This window comes from Arvicanthis niloticus, chromosome 11, assembly GCF_011762505.2.
Source record: "Arvicanthis niloticus isolate mArvNil1 chromosome 11, mArvNil1.pat.X, whole genome shotgun sequence".
In the NCBI taxonomy this organism is placed as follows: domain Eukaryota; kingdom Metazoa; phylum Chordata; class Mammalia; order Rodentia; family Muridae; genus Arvicanthis; species Arvicanthis niloticus.
The window spans coordinates 62,882,685-62,910,649 of NC_047668.1; positions in this window are offsets into that span (position 1 = coordinate 62,882,685).

The window sequence follows — 27,965 nt, forward strand, 5'->3', positions numbered from 1 at the left end:
TTTATTTAATAAGAATGTCTGCTTCCTTGAAGACTAAGTGAGTAGTGCTGTTTTGGAGTCCTCTGCTCAGTTCAGAATAAACATCACAGAAGGATAGTAAAGAATATTCTCTGGGCTTGTGCTGGAACCCAGAGGACAAATAATAAAGATTTAGAAAAGTCTAGAAATGTCTTAGATTCCTTTTGTTATCTGGATAGGTACAGTCCACTAATTAATGTTCTTGATCCATTTTGTGTATGTCTATTCTTCCTGAAAGAGCCTTGCAGAAAGTACATGGGAGCCTCTGTGAATGGAAAAAAATTCTCAATGGACTCCCCAGTGTAGGTCATAGAGCAATTCCTGTCTTTCTAGCCTTCACAGGAGGTTGAACATTTGTTAGGGATTATAGAATCAAACATCTGGTCTATTTCTGAAAATTTGGGCTTCAGAGTTAGGTTACCATCAATGTGATTATCACCATGATTGAGGACCCTGAAGAACTCTGAAGAATTTAGATTATGTGCTCTAATTTATGTATGAGCATTAAATTATCTCTTAATCTGTAAATATCATATAATGGAACAAAAAAACCATTTACAGAATATTTTAGTTCCTGAACATGTTCCTTCATGTAGAAGTAACCTGATAGGAAAATGCTATGATTGGTACCAGAAATTGTCTGTACTCTTTTTAGAAAGAAGCACAGAGAAAGAAAAAGGAGGGCATTGAGATTTCATTTAGTACATAGGTAAAGTATGAAAAGACACATTGACATTCATGGGGAATAAAGTATCTGAGAGAAAACAAGTTTATCTGAGAAAAGTGGCACACTACCTTCTACTGAGCCAGCACCCATAGGATGGTACTTTACCCTGGCACAGGTCCTTGTACTAGCACAGAAAATCTTTGGTTCATTGTGTCCACCAAGCCCTTACTCCTCACGCAGCATGTCCCTCCAAGAATACTTGCATCAGCATGCAGAGTTTTGACACAGAAATTTTGCCTAAAGGGAGAAGAATTCTGAGAAAGAGAAATCTAAGAGAAGGTTACGTTGTGCCCAAAATTTCTTTAATAGGAACCTTGGCAACTATCTTTTCAGAGAAGATGAGTATGTTTAGTTTTATTTAGCAAGGCAATATCTGCTCCAGGCGTTGTAGAATACAATAGAACAATCACTTGGTAATCAGTGAGCCTAACACCTGGGCAAGATAAGGAAAAAAAATCAAATGAAGACTTGTCACAACCATGGATCATTCAGGGTTATTATGGGATCATTAAGTAGTACTTTCTGGGGAGCAACAGTGACACTGTGGATCAGGAAAATGCTATAGACACCACTAAAATAAGTCAAACTCACTATCCACAGAAGGCATTGCATAAAATAAAACAAAATAAAATAAAACAAAATAAAACAAAATAAAATCTCCAAGACTTACCAGTACTCAGATTTGCTAAAATATGTTCTGTTAAATTTCAAAGACATTACATTACAAGACATTCAAAGAAACAGAAGAGTAGTCCTAATTCTGGGCAACAAATACACAAACAAAAACAGAAAAACTAAGTTTCTGAAAGCAACTGAGCAGCCTGCCATCCCAAGGGTACCACCATTCTTCTGCAGCCTCTCCTCTACTTCCATTAGATTCCTAAACAATACAAGTAATCTTCTCTACACACACCCATCTTCCCTGCTCTCTGAGAACTCTGGCCAAGCCAAGCTGCCCTGAACAGCCTGCTATCCCAGGGAAACCTCCACTCTCTGGCCACCTATCCTCTATCTACATCATTTTCCTGAAACACTCAAGTAAACTTCCCCCCCACCACCTAACTTCCCTGCGTCATCTCAGCCACTCTGTCCTGAGCAGACTGCCATCGCAGGACGACATCATTTTCCTGCCACCTCTCTGTGCAATTTCATCAAAGCTGAGGCACCTGAGCCATACAGAACTGCTGGTCTAAAACCATACCACACAAGGATATCCATCAGAAACCTACTATACAAAGACCATCCAGGCTTCCTCTCCACCCCACTCCCTCATATCTACCACAACAAAACATCCAGGGACCAAAATCATCCAGATGGCTAAAGAACCTCAAAAGAACACGATCAACAAGTGCCAAGGCAATATGACATCTCCAAAACACAGATATTCCTCTACACAAACCCTGGATATCCTAACATAACCAAAACACAAGAAAATGGCATTAAATCCAATCTTATAAAGATGACAGAGGCCTTTAAAGAGGAAATTAGTAAATTAGTCCATTAAAGAAATGCAGAAAAATACAATCAAACAGGTGAAAAAAAAAAAAACACAATTGTGCAAGACCTGAAAGTGGAAATAGAAACAATAAAGAAAAAAGAAGCTGAGAAAATCCTGGAAATGCAAAACTTAGGGAAGAGAAAAGAAACAATGAATGTAAGCATCACCAACATAATACAGGAGATGGAATGGAGAATCTCACTCATAGAAGGTACACTAGAAGAAACTGATACATTAGTCAAAGAAAATATTAAGGATAAAAAAATTCCTGATACAAAATATCCAGAAATTTTGTGATACCATGAAAAGACCTAATCTAAGAATAATACAAGATACAATAATAGAAGAAGATGAGGAGTCTCAGCTCCAAGGCCTGGAAAATATTCTCAACAAAATCATAGAAAAAAAACTTACCACCTAAGGAAAGAAATGCCTACAAATAAATATACAAGAAGCTTATAGAACACCAATTAGAAATTCTCGATGTGCATAATAAACAAAACACAAAATCTAAAGAACAAAGAAAAGCTATTAAAGGAAGCAAAGGAAAAGTCCAGGTAACCTAAAAAAATATACCTATAAACATTTTAGAATATATTGGCTTGTACAGTAGAAAAAAATAGGTTTTATATCTAGGAGAAAGTATAATAAAATAATCTGAGAGATTTTACTTCAGAACTTCATTTCATTATATATGTTTCTGTGTTAAATTGTATTTTGGTAGGTAAATCAAATGTAAATCAATAGCTTTCATTCAAATGCTTTATGATACTGGCTTTAGAACATAAAGATTTTCTTGTTTTGAAGAGAACGTTCAGAAATTAAATTTGTCTGAAAGGTGCTGGACAGATAAGCAATAGCATGATTAGCAAATATGTATTGAGTAGCTAGGACACGCAGGCTATGTGCCAGAGGAACGAACAGCTGTGCCTTTCTGGGAAAAGCCTGAATCTGTCCATATTACACACGGGACCTAGGACTCCAGATGAACACTTCTCCTATTCCCTTCCCCTTTCTCTTCTCTCTCTTGTCCAGTTCTCCGGACTGGTTTTCTCACACACTCATTTAGACTCACTGTCCTCTTGAAGAATTTAGACAAAGTTTTAAACCATTTCATATTTTTAAAGTTTATGTAGTATCAAAATGAAAGTGGGCATTTATAGTCAAAATAGAAATCAACTGAAAGTATAGTAATTACTTAATTAATTAAGACCCAGACATTGAGGATTCCTAGAAGAAAGCAGAAGAATAACCATCAGAAATTGATGGTACGGATGATTCTTATGGGTTTAATTAAATCTTCCCCATCTCCACACACAAAAAAGTGGGTATAATGCCACAATATAATCCTAATACTTTAAAACAACTATATACTTGAGGATTGCAAGCTAGCAAACAATCCAATCAGTGATTCCAGGTTCCAGTGAAGAGACCCTGACTCAAAAAAAAAAAAAAAAAAAAAAAAAGAAGAAGAAAGAAAAGAAAAGAAAAAGAAACAGTAAATTGTTCCTAGGAATTATAGGATATTAAAATTATGCCAAGAAGCTTAGTGGGTAGAGTGTGTTGAGAGCCGAGAGATTCAGTGGGCACACACCTGAGACTTAGGCATCTCCCTGCTCCCTGCCAGATTCCTGCCTTGGAACATGTGCCACACTCCCCACACTCTCCACACTCCCCACATAAGGAAACAAGTGATCTGTGCTCACTTAGGACCAGAACTCAGTTCTCCATGCTAATGAGGTACCTAGAGGCCCTAAGGGCTTCTCTTGCCAGACTTTCATTCCAGCAAAAGGTATTTAATCTTGGGTCCACCCTGAGAGGTGAAGTATGCATCCATTTTCCTCCATGAACAGTCAATAAACAGTTTAGAAATGTGGACACTCTCTTTCAACTTCCACCGCCATGAGGAATGCAGAAAAGGCTTTTGCCTACAGAGCCGAAGCTAAATCTCTCATAGAAGGCCTCTCCTCACTCCCAGACAACTGCTGACAAGTTAAAGACAATCATCCCTGAACTAAGCTGGACCTCCTTCCACCCTCAGCCCCAGTTAGTGACCAGTTTCTAGTCTTCTGGCCCCTACTCCTTTCTTGGCTCTTCTGTGATTACCAATAGTGCCAGGATGTCCAAGAGTCAGAGACACCCTTCGCCCCTCCCCCCACCTCATTACAAGCCCAGGGACTCACTAACCAGCTCTGACTTTCCCTCATCTCAGACTGCTTTTCACCTTTGGATCAGTGCCTCAGCGCTTCCCTGAATCCCAGCACTGATGTAGGATAAGCACAGTCAAACTCCCTTTGTTTCGCCTCCTCAACAGGAATGACACCAAAATTTGTCCTCCACCTTCTGACTGCATGTGCTCACATGCATGTTTACCCACATGTGCACATGCATACCTGCACAAGTAAGCACACATGAATATATGCATGCACTCCGAACCACACATAGAAATCAATAAAACATTGGAGAGTATCAGGAAAGTCTTGAGAGTATTTGGTTATATTTTTGGCATGGACTGCGGCATTGATTTAAAAAATATCTATGCATCAGACATAAATATAGAGTGAAACCATTGGCATGTTATTCAAACATGCATGAAGTAGATTAAGAGAAAAAATAGAAAAGGAAGTTTGCTTATGTGCTGATATGTTATTGCTACCTCTGTTGCTATGATAAAACACCCAAAAAAATAACTTAACAGTAAGAGGAATTGTTATACTTACAAGTCCAGGTCAGAGCTTCACATTCTGGTGGAGTCAAGGCAGCAAATATTTTAAGCGTCTAGTCAAATAGAATTCATAGTCAAGTGAGATAGAGCAATGAACTAATTTACAAATGCTAGTGTTTGCCTCACTTTCTTTACTCATACACTGGACAGAGATGCTGCCTTAAGAATGAGGCCACCCGAGGTGGATGCTGCAATTTTTCCTTTAATGTATTTATTCATTCCCTCTACATCCTGACCACAGTCTCCTTTCTTCCCAGTCTCCCACACTCAGCTCCTCTTTCTTCCCCTTCTCCTTCTCCTCTGAGAAAAGGGAGGGCATCCTGAGTGCTAATCCATCCAGGCATATCAAATCACTGCACATCCTCTCCCCTTGGGGCCAGGCAAGATAGCTCACTTGGAGACACAGAATTCACAGGGCTAGAAGGGAAGTTGAAGTGTTAAGAAACCCTAATAAAAGGTTTTGAGAAATCTAAGCTTATACCTGGGTTTATTTCTTTGTTTTGATTCCATTTATCAGCCTGTTTCTATACCAATACTACACAGTTTTTATTACTATTGCTCTATAATACAGCTTGAAATCAGGGATGGTGATACTTTCAGAAGTTCTTTTATTTAATAGGATTGTTTTAGCTATGTTAGGTTTTTGGCTTTTCCATATGAAGTTGACAGTTGTTCTGTCAAGTTCTGTAAAAGATTATGCTGAAATTTTGATAGAAATTGCATTGAATGTGTAGATTGCTTTTGGTAGGATGGCCATTTTTACTGTGTCAATCCTACCAATTCATGAGCATGCAAGATCTTTCCATTTTCTAATATATTCTTTAATATTTGTCTTCAGAAATTTGAAGTTATCATATAAGCTTTTCACTTGCCTAATTAGATTACCCTGAGATATTTTATATTAATGTGAAGGGTGTTGTTTCTCCAATTTCTTTATCAGCCTGTTTATCTTTTGTATAGAGGAGAGCTACTGATTTTTAAGTTAACTTTGTATCTAGCCACTTTGCTGAAAGTTTTTATCCACTGTAGGAGTTCTCTGTTAGAATTTTGGAGTCACTTATGTATACTATTGTGTCTCCTGAAAATAATGATTCTTTGAATTCTTCCTTTCCAATTTGTGTTCCTTTGAGCTACTTTTGTTGTCTTATTCCTCTAGCTAGAACTTCAAGTACTATATTGAAGAGATGTGGAGACAGTGGGCAGCCTCATCTTGTCACTGACTTTAGTAGTATTACTTTAAATTTCTCTCCATTGACTTTGATGTTGGCTATTGGCTTGTTGGTTATATATTGCCTTCATTGTGTTTAGGTATGTGTCTTGTATCCCTGATCTCTCCAAGACATTTTACATGATTAGATTTGGCAAAGGCTTTTCAGCATCTAATGAGATGATCATGTGGGTTTCTTTTGTTTCTCAGTTTGCTTATATGGGGGATTATGTTGATGGATTTTCATATATTGAGCCATCTCTGGGATGCTGCTGTTTTGATTAATGCAGTAAACATAATACCCCCCCCCAGACATAAACATAGGTCCATCTAATCTACGCAGCCTCTAATCAATACTTCCTTGGTGACTCTACATTATATCAGGTTGGCAATGTAAACTAAGCACCACAAACATACATTTTATTGCTCCTTTCTTTTGGAATTGTATTCCTGTGAACCATATATGAAGTTTGAGATATTGAAAATTATTGATATCTATAGAGAGCTGATTAATTTCACTATTATTGCAATTACTTATTGCCATGCTTTTCTTTCACCTTCTTATAAATATTAAAGTCATCCCAGAAAACAAAAAAAACATGTCACTGCTCTATCTTCATGGCACTAAGAGGGTCTCTTCTCATTCCCAAAAGTGTCTTTATGCCTTACTGACTTAGAGTTCTGACCTTGCAAAGGCAGAGGTTCCATTTTTCCATCCAGTTGATGAGCACATCTTTATTTTGTGTTGAACTCTGTGTCCATTTCCTCTCTGCTCAGTAGTCTCTAAGGTTTTCCTTTTTAATTAGACCAGTCAATTACTCTCACAAGAGACTATCTTACATGTTTAAAGTCAGTAGAGATTTTCATCCACTTTTTCAAATATGCCCTTTTAACTTAGTTAAGAGCTTTTCAAAATCTTTTCCTCTTAAAAGCATAGATAAGTCACTTATTAATTCTTGAGATTCTCCAGCCATCCCCATTATGTTTCATAAAAGCTATTTCCAAATATTATAACTTGTTATCTATATTGCTCTCAACAGTTTTTTTCCATATCTCTACTTTCAAGCTCAATTTTCTCTTTTGTCTAAAAGGCAGAATTCTCAAATTATTCAAAATGTATTCCAAATAGTAATTGAAACATGTTAGTTGCAAAAGCTAATTAAGTTTAATATTTTTCCATATGTTCAAAATAAAAATGATTTGAAAACTATGTTTAGGTCAGTAAAGCATTGAGCAGAAGGAAAGTGTAAACATCAATAGGACTTACATAAAGCCTCTCATGCTAATGCCAGGTTCATCAAAATCTGGATTCAAATATTAATCTATTACATGTTTATAAATCAAAATTTCAAAGCACCTAGAAAAATGCCTGAAATAATGGCTCAATGGGCACTGCTATGGAAGACAATATTCCACAAATATATATAATATTAATCATAATATATATATATATATATATATATATATATATATATATAATTTATCACTTAGGGACAACAAATAAATTTATTCCCAAAAGCAACATCTAATGTTAGTTTCTATTCTTTGCCATGTATGTCTACAAACACTGAAAAGGGAGGGTTTTCATGTTGTTTTAAGATTAATAAAAAATTTGACAAAAGAAATATTATTTGATCATTATATAGATACTGAATATTCTAGTCTTGAATTTGTAGATATAAGAATAATTTTCATAAAAACAATAATCTCAAGCATTCTAGATTATACTCAGTATAAATGCATATTTTAGCATCACTTTGAAATATCATACAGCACATGTGTTGCATAAAAACTAAAAATAAAACTTAAAACAAAAGTAAAGTTGGTTCTAAATTATTCCTTCAAAATTTGAAGGCATAATATGTGTTTATTAGCTTCCAAAACTATCTAAAACACATAGCAAGTAACTTGGTTTAATTTTAATATCTATACTCTGACTTCTCTCTGACCTCTTAAATATAAGAATTCTCATTTCTTTTAATTTATACACATTACCTCAATAGTAAAAACAAAACAAAACATGTAGTTGATTCTGCATGCTGTTCACAAGATTTATTTTATACAACTAGACTAAGATTTGCTATCTGAGCATTATATGATTTTTCTGGAACTGGTAATTTAACAAATAAATGGGTACAAACATGATAAAGAAGTTCTATAAATAATATATTTTATTCTCACTTTCCCAATTTCCTTTCCTGATTTTTTATTAGCATGCTTACATGCCCATGTCTATGGTAAATTATCTTGGAAATAAACAAAAGTGTTTGTAACAAGAAAAAAAATATCCTAAATAATATTTTGAGAGTCTTTCGGATTTCAACTTTCCTTGTTTGCAGTACCATTAAGCCATTTTACCATACAAGATATAATCAGACATTAACTAAAGGCAGAAAGAGAATAAAAAATATGTTTTCTTGTTATGGCTTTTTTTTCTTTTATGGCTTATCAAGTACATGTGGACTTGTTTGTCACCAGTACCAGATACCTTTCCACCTTAACTTTTGCTCATTGGATTATTAATATTAATCCAGTAGATTATCAACAGTCTTCTGCAGCTTAGCCTGTGAACTAAGCATAGCCCCTCCTGAGCATAGGGATTATTCTCTCTCTCTCTCTCTCTCTCTCTCTCTCTCTCTCTCTCTCTCTCTCTCTCTCTCTCTGTATGTGTGTGTGTGTGTATGTGTGTGTATGTATACCACTGCCACTCACACAGTTTCTGCTTTCATTTTCTTACTGTTTTTTAAATAGTAAATATTACTGAATTTTTAACTCATTTTATGCAAGTTTCTTTTTAACCAATCAGTGCTACCACAGCCTAGACCACCAATCAAGAGTTTCTGCTTTCCTTATCTGTTCCCTAATCAGGGTATTAAATTCTGTTGCTGAGTTTCTACTGATGTCAAAGTTTGGTTGAGTAACTTTATTTCCATTTTATTAAATGTAGAGAGTTTTCATGTAAGAACAGTATTTTCTGTGTGTGAATTTGATGGACTTGAAAAGATTGTTGGATAAAAGGAAGGATACTGAAACTTACAACATGGAGATGAGCTTACATATTTCTGATAATTAGTGATCTAATTGATTTATGCTTCTCCTCTCACAGAAGGGAGCCAATTAAAATAAACTCTAGTTCTGCTATTTGGTCTTTGCCATATAAGTAGATGATGTTTGTGTTTATGATCAGCTTTCTCTGTATGTTATGCAATTAACCTCAATGACAATGATTCACAGCTATTCCCTGGGGCTCTCTGCTAAAGAAGTCAGCAAGCTTACCACTAGTGAGATAGCATTTATATCACCTGCACAGCTCACTAGAGTGCATTCTGGTGAAAGCAGTGCAAGTGGGAATATTTAGTTATTGAGATATAGGACTACAGGAGGAGAAATGAAGTATAATTAAAATGAAGGGATTTTGGACACAACAGTTCTAGTGCTGTATGGCTCAATCCATGAAGTGTAAGAACAGGTACAGTTTTTCTAAACCCAAACAATTTTGGAGGGCTAAATAAGGGTGTGTAGAAAGAGGTTTAAAAGCACTCTTATGTTAGATACTGAAATAAATCTACTATTAAATATAAATATCTGCCTATTTCCTTTGTAAATGACTTGCAGGTAACTGTGATTGATCCTCAGTCATCAGGATTAGCTAATAAGTAGTTATTAGTGAGGCTAACACCGGAAATCAAGTGCATAAAGAAAATCCACTCATTTATAGAATTCTTATTAGTGCTTAATTGTTTAAAGGTGGATTTCTCTATGTATATCCGTGGATATCAGTTAATCTACAGTCTTTATGCTAGGAACCTTAGATAATTCTAAATGAGAGATTATTACCAAAGTTTCACTTACTCAAAAAGAAACTTCTGAGAACTGTGTGATATTCTGGACACTGAAGGTACAGTGGTGACTTCATTGAAGTGGTTGATGAATAAATAGGTAATAAAATTGGGCAGGTAATTTATTTAACGTGATAATAAGAAGGACATGTGAGAACCTCAAAAGAGGTCCAGAAGTGAAATACAGTTACCAGGACTTCTAAAACAAACATTTCAGAGTCTACTTCCATCTCTCTAGTTTTTCTCTTCTTAACATTATCAAAACTAATTTTATGTATGAATATGGCATACATATATGTAGTTCTCAAAACCTAAATGAGTAAAAATTATAGTGTTAAAAGCTAGCCTGAAATTTATAATTGAATTTGCTGATTCTACTCAGTGCCAAGATTGTGAGCACGTACTATTTGGAGATTTTAATTTTTGAATAGTAATATTTCAAGTGTAATGAATGCAGTTTTATTAATACTGTTTGTGTATATGTTTCTGTATATGTGTGAGTATGTACGTGTGTGTGTTTGTGATTTCTTATTTCAAAACTAGAAAGAACTATCAACAGCCTTTATCAAAGAACATAATGGAAGAGGGGGCATAATTAGTGTTAAAGCTGGGGTGTGCAAAAACAGTGTTGCAGCTGGCCTCTTGATATTATATGAATGTTCCATGCATGAAGTCAGAGCAGCTAACATGAACATGATTTAAAGGCTTAAGAATCTCAGCATTGAGGGTGAGGGGCTCCAGTAGCCTTTCCCATAACCAAGACTCTAATGGCAACTGAGAGGAGAGTTACTTTCCTTTGGAAGTAGAAACTTCCATTAGTAGATTTCCCATGCCCCAGTGGATAACCTTATGTGCATATGTACATAGTCAGTGCTAATAGGATATAGTATATTTTTAAAAATGACATGAAGTTGGTAAGGAGATAGAAGATATATTGTGCTGTGGAAAGCAGCTAGAAAAATTGAATAGAACATGGATATGACCAACACAGATTGCATAAAATGCAATTAATTTTTAAAGGTATTTTTAAAAATGTAATTTTATTAACCAAAAGTATAGTCATTCTAAAATTTCTAAATTTGATGTATTTTATGTTGGATATTAGTATTTATATTCACATTCAGCTTTATGTATGACATTTCTCATGTATGAGATTATATTGTAGTGAGTAATTTGCTTCACTAGTTCTGTGAAGTTAGTGCACACTCTTGTTAAAGACTGTTTTATTTCAATAATTGACTTATTTCCCTGTATCTTTTCCTTGTTAGAATGAAGTAAGGAATATAATCTGCATTCATACTTTCCAGTGGTTCAAGTTGTAGACCTAGTTTTTTCTTTTCTTTGGTGACAATTTAACTTAGATTTTATTTTCAATATATAATTATGCTTATCTCTTTTAATTTGAAAAGTTTTAAGCCTCTGAGTTTTATGCTATATAAATCTATACATATATGCATACACATATCTTATGTTTATGTGTAAAACATACAGAAACACCCGCATATATAAAATAAAGTTTCCACTTGCATGTTGAGAATACATAATATTGTTTATTTGGGTTTGATAAAATTAGAGCTATTCAAACATAAATATGTTTGAATGTACACAGTTATACATGATAATCCATTTGTGCATATCTGCCAGCTCGATGTATGAGGACCTGCAAAACACATCTCACTGAAAAGTGTAGTATAAGCTTCTTCAGATTCTGAATTCTTTATGTGTCTATGAGACAAGATATCTCTAATTTAATTTTAATTCATATCTTTAAATGATATGGGCAGTGAACATTATTTTTTACTAAGGATAACCAACTGCATATACACTATCAGGTAGTAAGCAAAATACATAGTTTGTATAGAAAGCAAAATAAAGTTTGGAAGTTCCCAGAGCTCTACCTAATGTCTCAATGTGGGTTTCTTCATCTATTCACAACAGGTGCCAGAGGTGGCCTCTCTGATGGTAGTTGAGTTACACACCAATTTGTGAGTATAGCAGAATATCCTTGGGAGTCATTTATTGACTCTTTTTGAGCCAGCAATGTGAAGGATCTGTAAGAATATGTTCACATAATTAATTAAGTAGGGCAACAATTAGGGAACCTGCATGTGTCATTGCTAGGTCCTTTGTGTGCATGCTGTGGTTATTTAGCTTGGGGTTTTGTGGGACAGTGGGAGTTGGGGTGTCTCTAACTCGTTTGCCTACTCTTGGGACTATCTTCATCCTACAGGGTTGCTTCGCCCAGTCTTGATAATCACAGTTAATTCTTTGTGACATGTCTAGAAATACAATTATTCTATAAGTAAGGTCAACCCACGTGTATAAACTCTGAGCAGTCTATCAACATAGATTTTACTTGGTTAGAAGTACAAATTTGGAGATAGATCAAGATGGACTGATCAGCTTACTGAGTAGTGAAGAGTATTTTCTTGTTTCTGTTTGGTTTTGCTTTATTATTATTATTATTATTATTATTATTATTATTATTATTATTTTTGGTTTTTCGAGACAGGGTTTCTCTGTGTAGTCCTGGCTGTCCTGGAACTCACTCTGTAGACCAGGCTGGCCTCGAACTCAGAAATCTGCCTGCCTCTGCCTCCCAAGTGCTGGGATTAAAGGCGTGTACCACCATGCCCGGCCTGCTTTATTATTTTTAACATCCAAATATCAACATCTACTGAGAGAGAAATATTGGTAGAATCTGCATTCTGACTTGTATGTTTAGAAGACCTATAAATGTATTGGATGAATAGGACAAATGAAAGAATTTGATGTGGCTATTAACAATTCAATAGAGTTTTCCAATCAAATAACATTGTTACAGTTCTATATATTTTAACATATTATAATCAAAAATTTATAAAGTCATTGACAATAAAACATACAGATTAGCTGATCCCCAAAAAAGATTATATTATTAAAGGATATTTTGAATGACCTTTAAAGAGTACATTCATGTTTATAGATCATCTTTTGCATAAATCTTAATAGTTTAAATCTTCTATTGCTGGATTTTATTAAACACATCATATCATATAATATGTAAATATCTATTGCTGTTTAAGAAGGTTGCAATTATTTTAATAATCTAGATTTTCTTGACAATGAATTAAGCATGTAATTTTTTTATTTGATTTGTAATTAATTCCTTTTATAAACTTCAGGTAATGAAGAGAAGTCTGTGTGGTTAAGAGAAGTCACTATACAATGGAGACCTGAATTTGAATCTCCAACATACAAATAAAAAAGATGAAAATCTTAGAGCATGTCTTCTAACCAAATGTTGGCAGGGAACAACCACAGGGGGATCTTGAAGGTAGCAAACTAGTCAGCCTAGCAAATAAAGGCAAGCCTGAAGTTCAGTGAAAGATTTTCAAAATAAGTTGAAAACCAATAGAAAAACAGACTCAACTGAAGTGCACTTACTTGCTGTGGGACAGTCACCCACATATAATCTTTTACTCCCCCATACACATAGAAACCCTACACTCTCACATATATACATACATACATACATACATACATACACACTCTCCTTTCACACACACACACACACAGTCACACAAGAACCTTCAATAAGTTCATACTCTCATTGTTTAAGTAGATTGTATTATTCATATTAATAGTTTTTCTGGAGATCAATGGTCTTTCTCTATAGAAATCATGCAGTACTTACTGGAGTTAAGGAGAAGTAACTAGTTTAGCTTCAAAGAAGCTAAAGTAGTAAAAAAGAAGGTATATACAGGTATGAGTCATTATATCTGTCTTTTGACCAGATTTGAATTCATTTAGCCTATTATAAAAAACGATCAATTAGTGCAACATTACCTGCTGTTCTGTATTCTTTATCTTCATAGTGATTGAATGTATAATATTCTATATTCAAGTTTAAAAGTTTGCAAGAGTCTGTAGTTTTTAATTTCATGTTTTATAGAGAAGACTTCTTAAGGACTTTGGTCTAAGGAAGAAATTGTTTATTCTTTCATACATCCAATCATTCACATTACATCCAGAGTAAATGGCTATAAAAATAATCCTTCTCAAGTTCCCTTGGCTTTGCAGTATTAATCACATAATATTTTCATATTAAAAGTCAAATGTTGGAGCTGTAGAACTAGCTCCTTAACATGAAGTCTCTCTTTTTCTTGTTGTTTTCATTTTAGCTAAAATCATATTTAACATTATTATTATTTCTTAAACAATTCATTATAATATTGGAAGGGACATAGATATAAAATGGGAAACATATTGAGTGTTCATAAAAAATCCTAAGTAAAGATTTCAGTTTATACTAGTATAGAGGAACACTTTAAGTGTGGATTATATGATATTTTGAAAATTTAAAATAACTGATTAAAATGGTGATTTTTGTCAGATTTCAAAGCACTAACTACCTAGGAGGCAAGAATTACAGTCTGAATTATACCTTTTGTCATAATGCTTCTTTTGTACTAATTCTTAAAATTTCGAACTATATTATTTAAGGAGATGTCTGTTATTAATAAGAATTAGTATCCCTAGTATATTATCTGCAAAATCAGAAGGCCTGAGTTGTGAGCTCTGCTTTTGAAGTAATTTTGTCATATATCTTTCCCAAATTCAGGCTCTCCAGAAAAATATTCTAATTTATGAAGTCATTGAATAGATGACCCCTAAAATGCCTTCTAGGCATTGTTTATGAAATGAATTTGATAGACAGATGCATGCATTTTATTTTTAAAATTATTTAGAGACAAAATTATAGACTTTGCTCAGTCAACATACCTCTTTATATGCAGTATTAAAATCATTACTTTATATGTGTTATTTGTAATTTTATATCATTCCTTATAAATATGATGCAATTTAAAATGCTTTAGATTACTCAACTGTATCTGTATTTCCTATCTACTTTTTGTTAGTATAAATTCATAATATGTAGGGTCTATAATATATGTAGAGAATACTATTCCCAACTCTGAATTCCTTAATCAAATTTTTTTCATTAGAAAACTAAATATGCTGTACTAAATAGGATATTTTTAAGATATCAGATTATTTATATGAAGTATAAGAATAAAAAATTGATATGTCATTACCTGACATAATGGGACTAGGCAAAAATAAATAAATAAATAAAACCTCACTGCTCACCAATTATTATATGGATTCAGACCTATAATTTTAGCCTGAAACATCTCATAGAACTAGGCCTCACTTTACTAAACTACAGTTTGCTAAACTCAAAAGTTTAAAAAGCACAACCATCATTGCTCTGTTTCTTCTTATTAATATTTATTTCATGATGTAGTTCAAGCATTACTTCCTTCTTAGTGTTCTCAACAGGTAGTGATGTCTCCTGACATAAATTGTCAGGATGGCTTTTGTCCTCTGAAGGAACAATTTTCTATACAGAAAACTATTTGTATACAGTGAGATAATGGATGCTAGCTATATCTCCACATTCCAGAAAACAGAGATGTGCAATTTCCATTAACCTTATTGTAGGATATTCCATGGGATGCTTTAGGGTGACAAGATGGCTACCTGAAGGTATTATCATGAGGTTTCAAAAAAGCCAAAGATTAAAATCATACCAATGATTAAAAAGAGCTTTGAAACTAAAATGATAGGAAAAAAATTATAAACATCTCAAGAAGAATTAAAGCTTAAGATCAAACAACCCAAAAATGATAAAATTCAGAACATCCTGAGAAGGCACAGATTCAAGTAGAAAAATGAGGCAGGAAGCACAATAAATATACAGTACTTTGACTGTTTCTCACAGAGATATGAATGAGCTCACTAATATCGCATAGGAAGGTTCAGTGTGAGCGTATAGTTTGAAAACGAAGAAGAGTTCTTCAGTTTACATATTCATCTTTACATCTTTAGTATCCAAGAACTTGGACGGTACATGCTATAAAATCTTTGCTAATAAATGATGGAAAATAGGTGGTTTCAGTAAATTGTGAGGATGTAATTAGAGAAAGTGTTTTGATGCCCTCCTTCCAAAGGACCACAAACCAACACTGGTCTGTATGGCTTCTGAACTGAATGCAACTTGCATGAGACGGGAAGTAAAAATATAATAAATAATTTTTGAAGCTATAGGAGGTTAATTGTAATTCCATTGGCTGTTTTGATTTCTACTGGATTTTACACTTCACATCATGGATACTGGGTAATTTAACTCATGCCAACACCTACTGATATAACACACAAAAGGTGTTTAGTCACTAGGTGACAATATGTGGTATATATAAAATACAAAGTTTGATTATTTTTTTCTTTTCTCTTTTTTTCTTTTATTGGATATTTTTTATTTACATAAATATTTACATAATTATTTCAAATGTTATCTCCTTTCTGGGACTCCCCTCCGGAACCCCTTATCCTCCTCTACCCCGCCTCTATGAGGGTGCTCCCTCACCCACTCACCCCTGCCTTCCTGCCCCAGCATTCCCCTACACTGGGGCATTGAACCACTTCAGGCCAAAGGGCAGCTCCTCCCACTTATGTCCAACAAGGCCATCTTCTGCCACATACAGGGCTGGAGCCATGGGTCCCTCCATGTGTACTATTTCATTGGTGGTCCAGTCCCTGGGACTCCAGGGGGTGGGTCTGCCTGGCTAAAACAATTGCTCCCCCATGGGACTAGAAACCCCCTCAGCTCCTTCAGTCCCTTCTCCAACTTATCCATCAGGGACCCTGCACTCAGTCCAATGGTTGTCAGGGAGCATCCGCCTCTGTATTTTTCAGGCTCTGACAAAGCCTCTCAGGAGACAGACATATCAGGCTCCCATCAGCAAGCACTTCCTGGCATCTAAAATAGTGTCCAGGTTTGGTGACTGTATATGGGATGGATTCCTAGGTGGGGTAGTCTCTGGATGGCCTTTCCTTCAGTCTCTGCTCCACACTTTATCTCCATATTTCCTCCCATGAATATTTCATTCCCCCTCCTAAGAAGCATCCACACTTCGGTCTTCCTTCCTCTTGAGCTTCATATGGTCTGTGAACTGATTCTTTGGTATTCCGAACTTTAGGGCTAATATCCACTTATCAGTGAATTCATATCATGTGTGTTCTTTTGTGACTGGTTTAACTCAATAGGATAATTATTTCTTTATTGAATAGTTCAAGTCTATGGTAGCATAAACTTCTTGTATTGTTTCCTCACTTGGTCATTAAATACATGCCCAGAAAATATATCTACAATAATTTAGAGAGACTTTTTTATGCAAAAGGCAAGATGGAGGTAAATAAAACAATAAAACATTAAATCTATTTTTATGTTTTGTTATATTTGAGATAATGTATTGATGAACAATAGAAGTCACATAACATGTGGTTGAAAATAGAAGTCACATGACTTGCTTTGGTTGAAAATTTAAACACCTCTTGAACTTTGACTTTGAAAAAGTTATCTCATATTTTTCTATCTTAGCTCTAATAAAGTTAGGCTTTAGTAAATGGGGCTTGATTAATCTATATAACAAGAATATTAGTTTTCTTTTGGATTCGCTTTGAATGCAATTTTTAAAAATGAATATGTGTAAATGAATGGAAATCATTATGAACTACTTAAAATATTCATGGAAATGAAGGCTGAGGGATTAATCATTATTATCATGTCACAGATATTTCAGATGATGTAGAAGAATTGGAGGACTGGCTGCTCAAATTCAACTAACGTAATTTATTTTTCTTTTCTTTTTTTGAGCCTTTTAAAACAGAATGCTAATTTCTAGACAATAATTGCTTTAATTTACAGAAACATTTGCAACTTACATCTTTCAGATGAGTGTTTTCAGATTTACTGTGGCATAATTTTTCAGTCCCACTTCTAAAATTAACTGCAGCAAGAGTCCCATAAGTCCCACAAGCTCATGGATTTTCAGTGACTGCTGCTGTTTTTTGAGCATATCCCTGACATTAAAACATACATCACTGTTTTTATCATAGTAACTAAATATATGTTAAGATATTTGGTTCATTGTCCTATTTTTATTGTTTAAAATTTTTATACATACATATGTATGATGATTACATCTACCCCTATACCTTCCCCTCCCGTTTTGCTTCCCATGTCATGAGATTTTGCTAATGTCACTGTTTCAAAATTATTTATATACTTTGTTTTCATAATCAGCAGCATTTTACATTTTATGATAAAATTTTAATATAAAAATGTTTGTAACATAATTTCACACCCATGTATCTATGCTGAAAATAAAAATTTACAGTGTGTCCTCTTTCTTTTGTATATATTTTTAGGAAATGAGAATTGCTATTAAAGATTCTGAATAAGTGTTACTTCATTTCTTCACACTCATCAATTCTTGGAAATTGAGAATACCCATGGACAACGGAGAAGGTTTAGTTATTTGGTAAGATCACTGGCACAACTCTGTATTTAAGCATGTATAAATGATGTCATATGTTAAATATAACTTCTATGTTATTTTTCATAGTGATCCAACGTTATAACAAGTATGCTCCTCCACTACCACCACCACCTTCATCTCCTCCTCCTCCTCCTCCTCCTCCTCCTCCTCCTCCTCCTCCTCCTCCTCCTCCTCCTTCTTCTTCTCTTCATCATCATCATGATCATCATCATCATGATCATCATCATCATTATTTATTTTGTTAAACAGATTGTCAATGTGGCCCATGTCATCCTCATGTGTCATTTCCTCCTGGCAATGTGTTCTGAGTGCTAGGACAATAGATTATTTCTCACCATTCTTCCTATTTTGAGCATTTTATTCTATACATTCTGGGTATTGGTTATGTTACAAATATTTCTTCTCTCTTCCTACAAGTGTTCTCTGAATCACTGCATGTATTACACTGCCCTGTGGTATCTGCTTTACTGTCTCAGCCTTGTGTGCTGTGACAGTGAGATTCAGCACTTAGGAACTCTTTGGTATTCAAAACTATTTGTTGATTTTAAATGGAATAAAACATATTTACATATTCTTCCATTTATAGTCAGCAACCAAAATTTTCTGTGAAAAATTATTACAATTGTTTTGTCCATATTCTCTCTCTATTCCCATAATAAAACAAAAAGTCATATTATTTATGTATAGTACACACAATGTACATGTCTTGCATTTATTCAGAAATAATTTTTTCCATTATAATTCATGCCTAAGCAACAGTGTACAGTTAATTAAATCCCTAGTTTACTAGTAAAATTATCTAATAACATGACACCAGGTTTTTGAGTACATACTGTTCAAAGTTAGTTTTAGATTTTAACAGTTTAAAATTATAGATCAAGGTGATAGATTTGCCATTGTTTATAAACAATGTGTTCCTATATAGCACAAATCTACCTGAATTTGAAGAAAACACTCAGAATTCCTTGGTTGTGTTAAAAGAATGGTTACTTTAAATGCACCATCTATAAAATCACATAAATAATTAGAATTTTTAAAATATTACTTTCCCACCTACATCTATCCTTAGTTTCTAAATAACAAATCAGTATCCTTTGTCATATAATTTAAGATTCCCTTTTTGAGTTATCTTCTACTAGTAAACATGAATTTTCTTGATAACTATGATACCACAGTAAATTTCAAACTCTATAATTTGTTTCACTGAGTATGTCAAGAAATGCCTGGAAAACAAATCTCTAGAGGCTCATCAGACCTGTCCAGGGAAGCAGCTAAGTCCTACCTAAGGAAACTTCAGTGAGATAGGTCACATGTAGATTAGGAAGACATCAGTCATACAGGTAATGTGAAGAAAGAGTCTTTACAGCTATAAGGTGCATTTCAATTCTAGTTACTTTTCAAAATAACATAAAATAATATAAGAGGTTAAATTGTACCTTGGCATGTCTTGTCTACTACATGGCATATTATGTCAGGAACTAAAACCCTGATGGCACCTTGTGTGCCATGTGGTACACTCTAGACAAGTTTATCTCTGTCAGAATAGCCACTATTTCTTGGATCTAATTTGAAATAAACATTACCAAAGCTAACAAAAAGCTGAAGGAAAATGCAAAATTAATGATATAAACAGGAAAAGAAGACCATAATTACTATCCTAGAGCTATTGGAACCACTTCTAACAAATTATTCAGTTCTTTAAAACTTTTTCTTACTTTTACTCTGTAAGCATTTGTAAGCACAGTGTAGATTAATTATTTCTACTTTCACTTTCTGATATCCTTTTAATGTATGATTCTGTAGGTAGTTGTTAGGATTGCTGAAGTTTCCTCCATCTGGAAGTTAGGTATGGCTGTTGTGGCTCCACAGTTCCTCACAGCATGATCCCAATGACATGAGAAAATCCATGGGTTTTTATAGGCTTTATTGTCATGGCAGATGGCAGATGGATCTGGATGCACTCCCCCCTCAAAAAAAAAAAAAAAAACAAAAAACAAAAAAATCCAAGGCAGACCTGAGTTAAATAAGGAGGGAGAGAAGGGGGATGGAGTGGAAAGAATGCTTAATTGGCTCCACCCTCTGGCCTTCAGGTACCTCATTAGTATGTAAATCTCTCTAGGGCCTGAGACCTGTTCCTTGTGACTATTGGCCATACACCTCTCTGTGGGGCTGTTGGAGGGCTGAAGCTAAATGTAAAGAACCAGGGCCTGGGAGCAGAGCTGTCCAGTAAGGTTCCAGGGTTCCAAGCTCATGCTCAGCCAAGCACCCAGCTGCTTCTCACAGCCCACCGCCCCACATGATTCTTTCTGTATATATATGGCTTCTGGGTAAGTGTTTCATGCAGATTTCTTAGTGTGGGAATGTGGAGTCTTTGCATTTATTTATTATCTGCTTCTTGTGTCTTGGGCTTCATTCTGTTTTTCTGTTTTGTCATATTATAATGTGTTAGTTTTTGTTTCATCTTTTATATTATATTATTAATTTATTATTATCCCTTAAATTATGTTTGATTTCCAGTAAGTGACTTAAGGAGGTAAATCCAAATAAGAGAATAAGAGAGGAGGTGAAGCCTAGTCAGTTTATTATGTGTGAGAGAGATTATAAGTAGAAATATCAATATCAAGTATTAACATCAACAACAATATCAGCAAAAATAACAGTCATCAAATGAATTCATAAACTCTGTATGACAAGTTCATTATTGAAAGAAAAAATAGTACTGGAAAAATTAGGGTAGATATTCAGGAACAGCAATACTTAGTGCTTCAAAAGTGACAATATTAACTATTTATCAACTGATACAACTATATTGACAAAATAATTCTTGATAATAAACACACTAGTAAGATTTAGAATAATAAATGCCAGTTTTGTAAAAATTACAATAATAAGATACATGTATTGGTGTACAGATGCAATGAGTGTAGATGCGTGTTGGGGTCCACACTAGCCCCACGTTGGGGCGGCCAAAATAAATGTTGCAGCCCAGGCAAAATGTTGAGGCCCAGGCCGACCCACCTTTTGGCAGCCACTGTATCCTGGCCCAAGCTGCCGCTCTGGTCTGTGGGTCGGGGTTCAGCAAGAGCGAGGGTGAGGGCAGACTCGAAGAATGGAGACCAGACAAGGTGTGATTCAATCCCGTTTATTCTTCAGTCTCTCTTCCTCTAAGTGTCTCCTGCTGTGTCTCCTCTGTCTGCTGTCTCTGATTCTCTCTCTATATTCTGATGTCTGGTTCTGTCTTCTATAGTCTGTCTTCTGGTTTTGTCTTCTATAGTCTGTCTTCAGTCTGAATTCTGATCTGTTCTGTCTCTGCCTTTTATATGTCTTACTTCTAAGCCATGCCTCTAAGTTACACCTTTAATCATGCCCTTAGGTCTTGTCTCTAACTCTGATCTCTATACTTCTAAGTCATACTCTTAAGTCACACACCTTTAATCTCACACGCCTTTAATCTCACGCACCTTTAATCTCAAGGTATCTAAACCAAGATTATCAGCGTGTACTCAGCTGTTGTAGGCTATTGTAATCCAAGTCTCATGTCAGGGTATATGGCTCAAGATGGCTGCAAAGCTGATAGCCGCTTTCTGCTAAAAGTCGGCCCCCAACAGATGCAGTAAAAAAAAAAAAAAAAATTAGTTTTCACCTGGCCAGGAAATTCATAACAAAGCTTCCATATAGATGTAGAATACTTAGATAGAAAACAAATCATATAAAATGGAATAATAAGTCTAAAAAATACACAGGAATACTATAAGAAATTAGATAAATTGGAATAGATTATGCTTAAATAAAGCATTTTATAGCCCTAACCTTACATTGGTAGAAATCTTTATACTTTGATGCAGCAGATTGAAATTATACTTTCTTACATTGGTACTGAATTATATATTTTTACAAGTTTAAGTGTTTTATTGGTATAAATATTTGTATACTGATATAATATTTAAAATTAATTTTCTTTCTCTTAACTGTCCCTATGCAACTCATTTAAGATACAATGCTTAGACACAGACCTTTTAATAGCTGCTATTACAAATTTTTTAAAATATTTAAGCAATACAAGTTAATAAATAGTCAAACTCTTGATCATGTTAGATTCTAATTATTTAACAACAATAAAATATATTTGAGGTTATTTATATAGTAAATAAAAATTATCAATATTTAATAATTCAGCTATGTTATATATAGTCTTCAAAAGCATCAAAAATCCACAGAATATAAAATTCAATATTATTTCCTTATTAAGAGATCTTTTGACTATGAGACTGCTCCTGACAGTACTCTCATTACACTTCAAAGAAGATATTGTGCATCAATATCTTCAGGCATGGTTTTTTCAATTCTGGCAAGCTAGACCCTGGGCAATAATGGCTCTAATTTTATCTGCAGACAGAATGCTGCACAAAAAGGACAAATAGGATAGTTGATTGATAATCTCTGCCAAGCAGAGTAAGCTAGTCCTTCATAATTCCTGCTTCACTTAAGGTCTGTCAGATGTTCTGGACCAGAAGGCTGAAGTTGATTCTCCAATGATATAAGAAATATTGAGAACTGTTTAAGTAGTCAGCTGTGTCTGACAATTGTTTAAATTTTGGAATCTAAGTTCCTGCATATTCAAATGTGTATATTCCTTTTTAAATCTCTGACAAGGTTGGATACTAGATAGTCATAGGCTAACAATTAACCTTAAGTTGTTTAGCACTGAAGACGTTCTAGATTTAAAAAGATGGATTTAAGATAGTAATACAAGTTAAAATCAAACATGATCAAGATAATTTAGGATATATGATAAAAATCCTTTATCTAAGTTGTCAAATATAATGGACTGAATGATATAAGTGTGTTTCATGCATTAGAATTTACACAATTATTATAATTATATTCAATTTATATCTGAGAGAAAGCTTTTTTAATCAGACAAAAGAGGTGAATTCATTGGATTGGCCAATTGCTGCTTGTATTCTAATGCTAATTAGGGCACTCCAAAACTGGTTGCCTCAAAGACAATAGACTCTCCACATAAGACACTGAGTGACCCTGCCCCCAGTTAATTATGACTGGTAAATAATGATGCCAATGGCCAATAGTTGGGCAGAAGAAACATGGAAGGTGAGTTAAGTTTCCCAGTGTTGAGGTCACAAGAAAGAAAGTCATACGGGGGAGGAAGAGAAATGACCACATGGTTTGAGAGCTGCCCAATTGGAGCTAAGAGCAGGCCAGATGGAACATAGTAATTAGTAAGTAATAACTCACAGTTATAAATAAAAAGTAGATATTAACAACATGGAGGGTAAGCAGCTGCCCAGATATTGTGATGCATAAGGCTTATTGTAAATGTAAGGTCAGCATTTTTAAATCTTATAATAAGTATAAAATGTACATGCAAATTTGAGGCAGATATTGACATTGTAATTTACCCAGAAGAGGTTATTCAAAACTTTTACCTATCTGTCCTTGTACCACAGATCGTCTATTCTTCTTTCTCTCATGTATCTGTCATCCATTCATATGCAGTCTATGAAAAATCAAGAGAAAGACAGACCCTCCACTCATCAAAATCATATGGTTCTGTTTTGTTCATCACAATTTATCTAGAGATGAAAGCCATACTCAGTGGTTTTGGTTTTTGTCGCATTTTTGGTTTGTTTTCAATGCATAATTGACTTTTGATATAGAAATTTCAAGAAAACTAAATTTTGAGTAAACATGTTTTTCAGGCACTGTGATATTTTCTAGTCTTATAGCGTATATTAGAATCATCAACAGGTGTTTTCCTTTCTATTAAAGACTTGCAAAGAAAGACTCCAGTAACTCTTAGAAAATGTTGGAAAAGATAAAAGAGAGGAGGATACAGAGGGGAACAAGAGGTGAAGGAGGAATGAAGAAAGTATAGGTAGCAAGATGATGAATAGAGGAGGCAAAAGGGGCAATTTTGTGGTTGTTTTCAATGTCCTATAAAATCTCCAAAGGTTAGTTTAATGAAACAAAATTCTGTGTAAGTAAACATTCTCAGCCAATTCAGGTTACTATTTTAAATCTTTAATATTCTGCAGAAAAGTAGAGGAGGAAGCTTCCCTTGCCTTCTGCCCTTCTGTGTGAACTTGATCTCATATAAAGTTCTTGTTAGGTATTAATGATGCTTGACAATGACCCATCACAGACCCTTGTATAGCTTATCTATAGGGAACAATAATTAATTTTCAAATACTATGTGACATTTTATCATCTTATTTTCCCTGCATCTTGTCTTGATCTTTAACTTGGTTCATCATACACTTCTGCTTAATTACTAATATTCTTAGAATTTATATTACTTATTTTTCATTTATTTTTACTATTTTATATTTCCTATTGCTCCCTCTGTACCTAAATTATACCACATTGAGTATTTCATTAATTTACTTGGATCCGTACAGCTCTAGCATATATTAGAATTTTTACTAACCTTACAAAAATACATACTACTGTTATTATGGGTTGTTTATTTACTTACATATTCCTCTACTCTGCTTTCCAAAATTGTGTTTATCATTTGAATAGTGTCATAAAAGTATAGGCTAGTTTAACAAACGTTATACAATCATTGCTAATCTATTTCTCTTGTTCATTTTTTAAAAATAATGTAACATTTTCTTACTTGAATTGCTTTTGTCAAATTATATTTTCTGAAACTTCTGGTGCAGCAATATTTTTCAGATTTGTCTTATCCTTCATTACAGTAAAAATCATTTTGCTATCAAAAGCATGACTCTAAAAGCATTAATTGGCTTGTTCTTAACTGCAATGTTTCCAAGGAGCTACAACAACCATCATTTTCTTTGCACTCTTCCCTTAACTTTCTTTGTTACAAATTGTAATGTATTTTTAAAATTCAGTTATTAAAGCATATATCCTCTTGCATTTTAGAGGCTAAAATGCAGTATTTTCATTCTTTACCAATTTGTCCCAGAATGTTCTATGGACAATGCAATTAGGGGTTTAGACCATATCATTTTCATATTTTATAGCATGGTATATATTAAATTTAACTATTCCTTGAAGTGGGGGCTTGAATTTTAAATGCCATTCTGTTTTTTTGGTTAATAGATGAGTTTCCTCTTAAAGTTGTGTTATCACAACAGTCTGTTCACATAGTTTGACCTTGACTGTTTAATTAATGTGTCAAATGCATAATAGAGAGGTTCTACAATGAGGTCAGGGTAAAATTTTTCACACTGATCAGCAAATGTTTCTCCTTCAATATATTAATGACATCATCACAATGCTCTGATGTTAAGTTTGCCCATGCAAATCCTTATGAATGCCAATTTTGATACAGAATTCTCTTGAGTTTCTCATTTTATGGGAGTAGGGGCTGGCTTTTAAGGGTAACTCAGTTAAATTAGAAACAATCCACTTTTGTCAGGTAGAGCTGTGGACACACAACTAAAGGTGAAAGGGTTTAATTAAGCATCCTTCATATCTTTGTTACTACTACAGTGGATCTTTATTTTTTAATTATCAGGTTAACACTCACCATCACATCTTAGCACTCAGAGAATCCTGCCCACTCATATATTCATGTACTTAACACCTTTAAACACATTTAAATTAGTAAGTTTTTAATTCTTTCTAGGCACTACATAATATGTAGATAATTCTCAAGAAAAGTTTTCTGAATAAATGATCTTGAGATCAAGTCATTTTAGATAGTATCTCCAGGGACAGTAAATTAAATACTGTCAATTGATTTCTGAAAATAAAAACTTTCACAGTAAGAATGTATTCTCAGGTGATTCTCAAGCTTTACAGAAACAATGAGTGATTTCAGCTTTGGTAAAATTTCAGATTCCTGCACATTACGCAGAAATACCAAATTATCTCCATGTTTTCAGTGTTCACACTTATTCTAACGTGAGATCTCATAAGGTTGGCCACGCCCTTTGAAACCCTAATACAACCTCTCACCAGGAAGAAGCATCACAAGGAGCCAACAGATTACTAAAAAGTAATTGGTTTTATGAAGTATTTAATATGTACAGAAGGACTTAAACTCACCAAGCCTTTCACCATTAAACTTTGAACTAAGGTACATAAAACATGAGAAAGGTCTTTCTCTACTTGGAGCTTTCATTCTCTTTAGAGTTACAAAGGCTAAAATTAGATGAGAAAAATTTTTTAAAAAATGGCATATTAGATGCAAGAAAATAGGTCTTTCAAATTACAGAAAACTAGATTTTTCATTCTTTGAAGCAATATCTGCCCCACTCATTTAGACATGCCTATTAAATGCTGAACAAGCTGAGTCAGATAAATGTCCTCACCTCATGATTATATCACCCATGTTTCTCCTTTAAGAGCTAGTAATTTGCACTTTATAAATTTACCCTTGAGTCTGTGGTCATTACTTTAACTTTACTGCTTTATTTAATTCATTGAGCACTGTTATATATGGAAATCAATAGTTTGAGAAATTGCATGAAAGAAAAATGATCTTCAACATGAAAATGTGGGTTTGTGTTCAAAGCTTGACAAACATTCATGAGTCATTATCATGGAAAAAATCCTATTAGCAAATACAGAAATAATAAAATGTACTAATTTATTTCTCAATTTAGCCATGAGTTCCCTTATATAAATGTCTCAATTTGTGGCTCTAAATTATTAATTATTTATGCTAATGTGGTATTAGTGACCCAACAGCTATTGTCAGTGGTTTCCATCTTGAGCTGTAATAGAGCCAAAATATAATTGAAAAAGAAAACTTTAATGTTCAGAAAACCTGACTACTTACTTTTGAAAAAAATACATCTAAAAAAAAATGAATAACGCAGTTTACTTTTACAACAGTGTTTTCCAACTTTTGGTGAAAGATCCAAAGAGTAAATATTTTACTCTCCAACAGCTTTATAACCTCCTCTATGTTATTATACTGCAAAATACCAAATGATGACATAGCAATAAATGATTCAATTTCCAAAACAACAAACTTCTATAAAGACATAGGCAACAATATGGATTTTGCCCTTGAGCAATTTCAATTTTCATATCTCTGGTATAAATAACATAGTATCCTATAAATATTAGTTATGGTATGTGATTTGAGCCACAAATCTGAGTTACATATAGATAGCAAAGATCTGAACATGCAGCAAACATATGTTACTAATTCCAAATTCATCATAAATGTTAGTTTGTATCATTCATAAGTATTCTACTTGCCTCATTTCACAAATAATTTACAGATCTACAGAGAGTTTGGAAAATTGGGTGCATTAAGTTCCTGGAAGTGACATAAGAACTTAACATCAGCAGAGTACTTAAAACAACAGAAAATTTGTTCTTTCTCAGGTTTGAACATTGGAAGTTCTGTAATTAAAGAGAAGAGAGTACTCTATAAAACAGGTCACTTCTTGCCTATTCTGGGTTCTGGTCTCCTACAAATTGTAGTCATCACTCTACTCTGTGTCTTTATCGTCACACAGTAATGTCTGTGTTGAGTATCTTTTCTACTGCTCTTATAAAGATATTGCCACTCATACAGATTTATGTCCACCTATTCAACATGATCTCAAGTTAGTT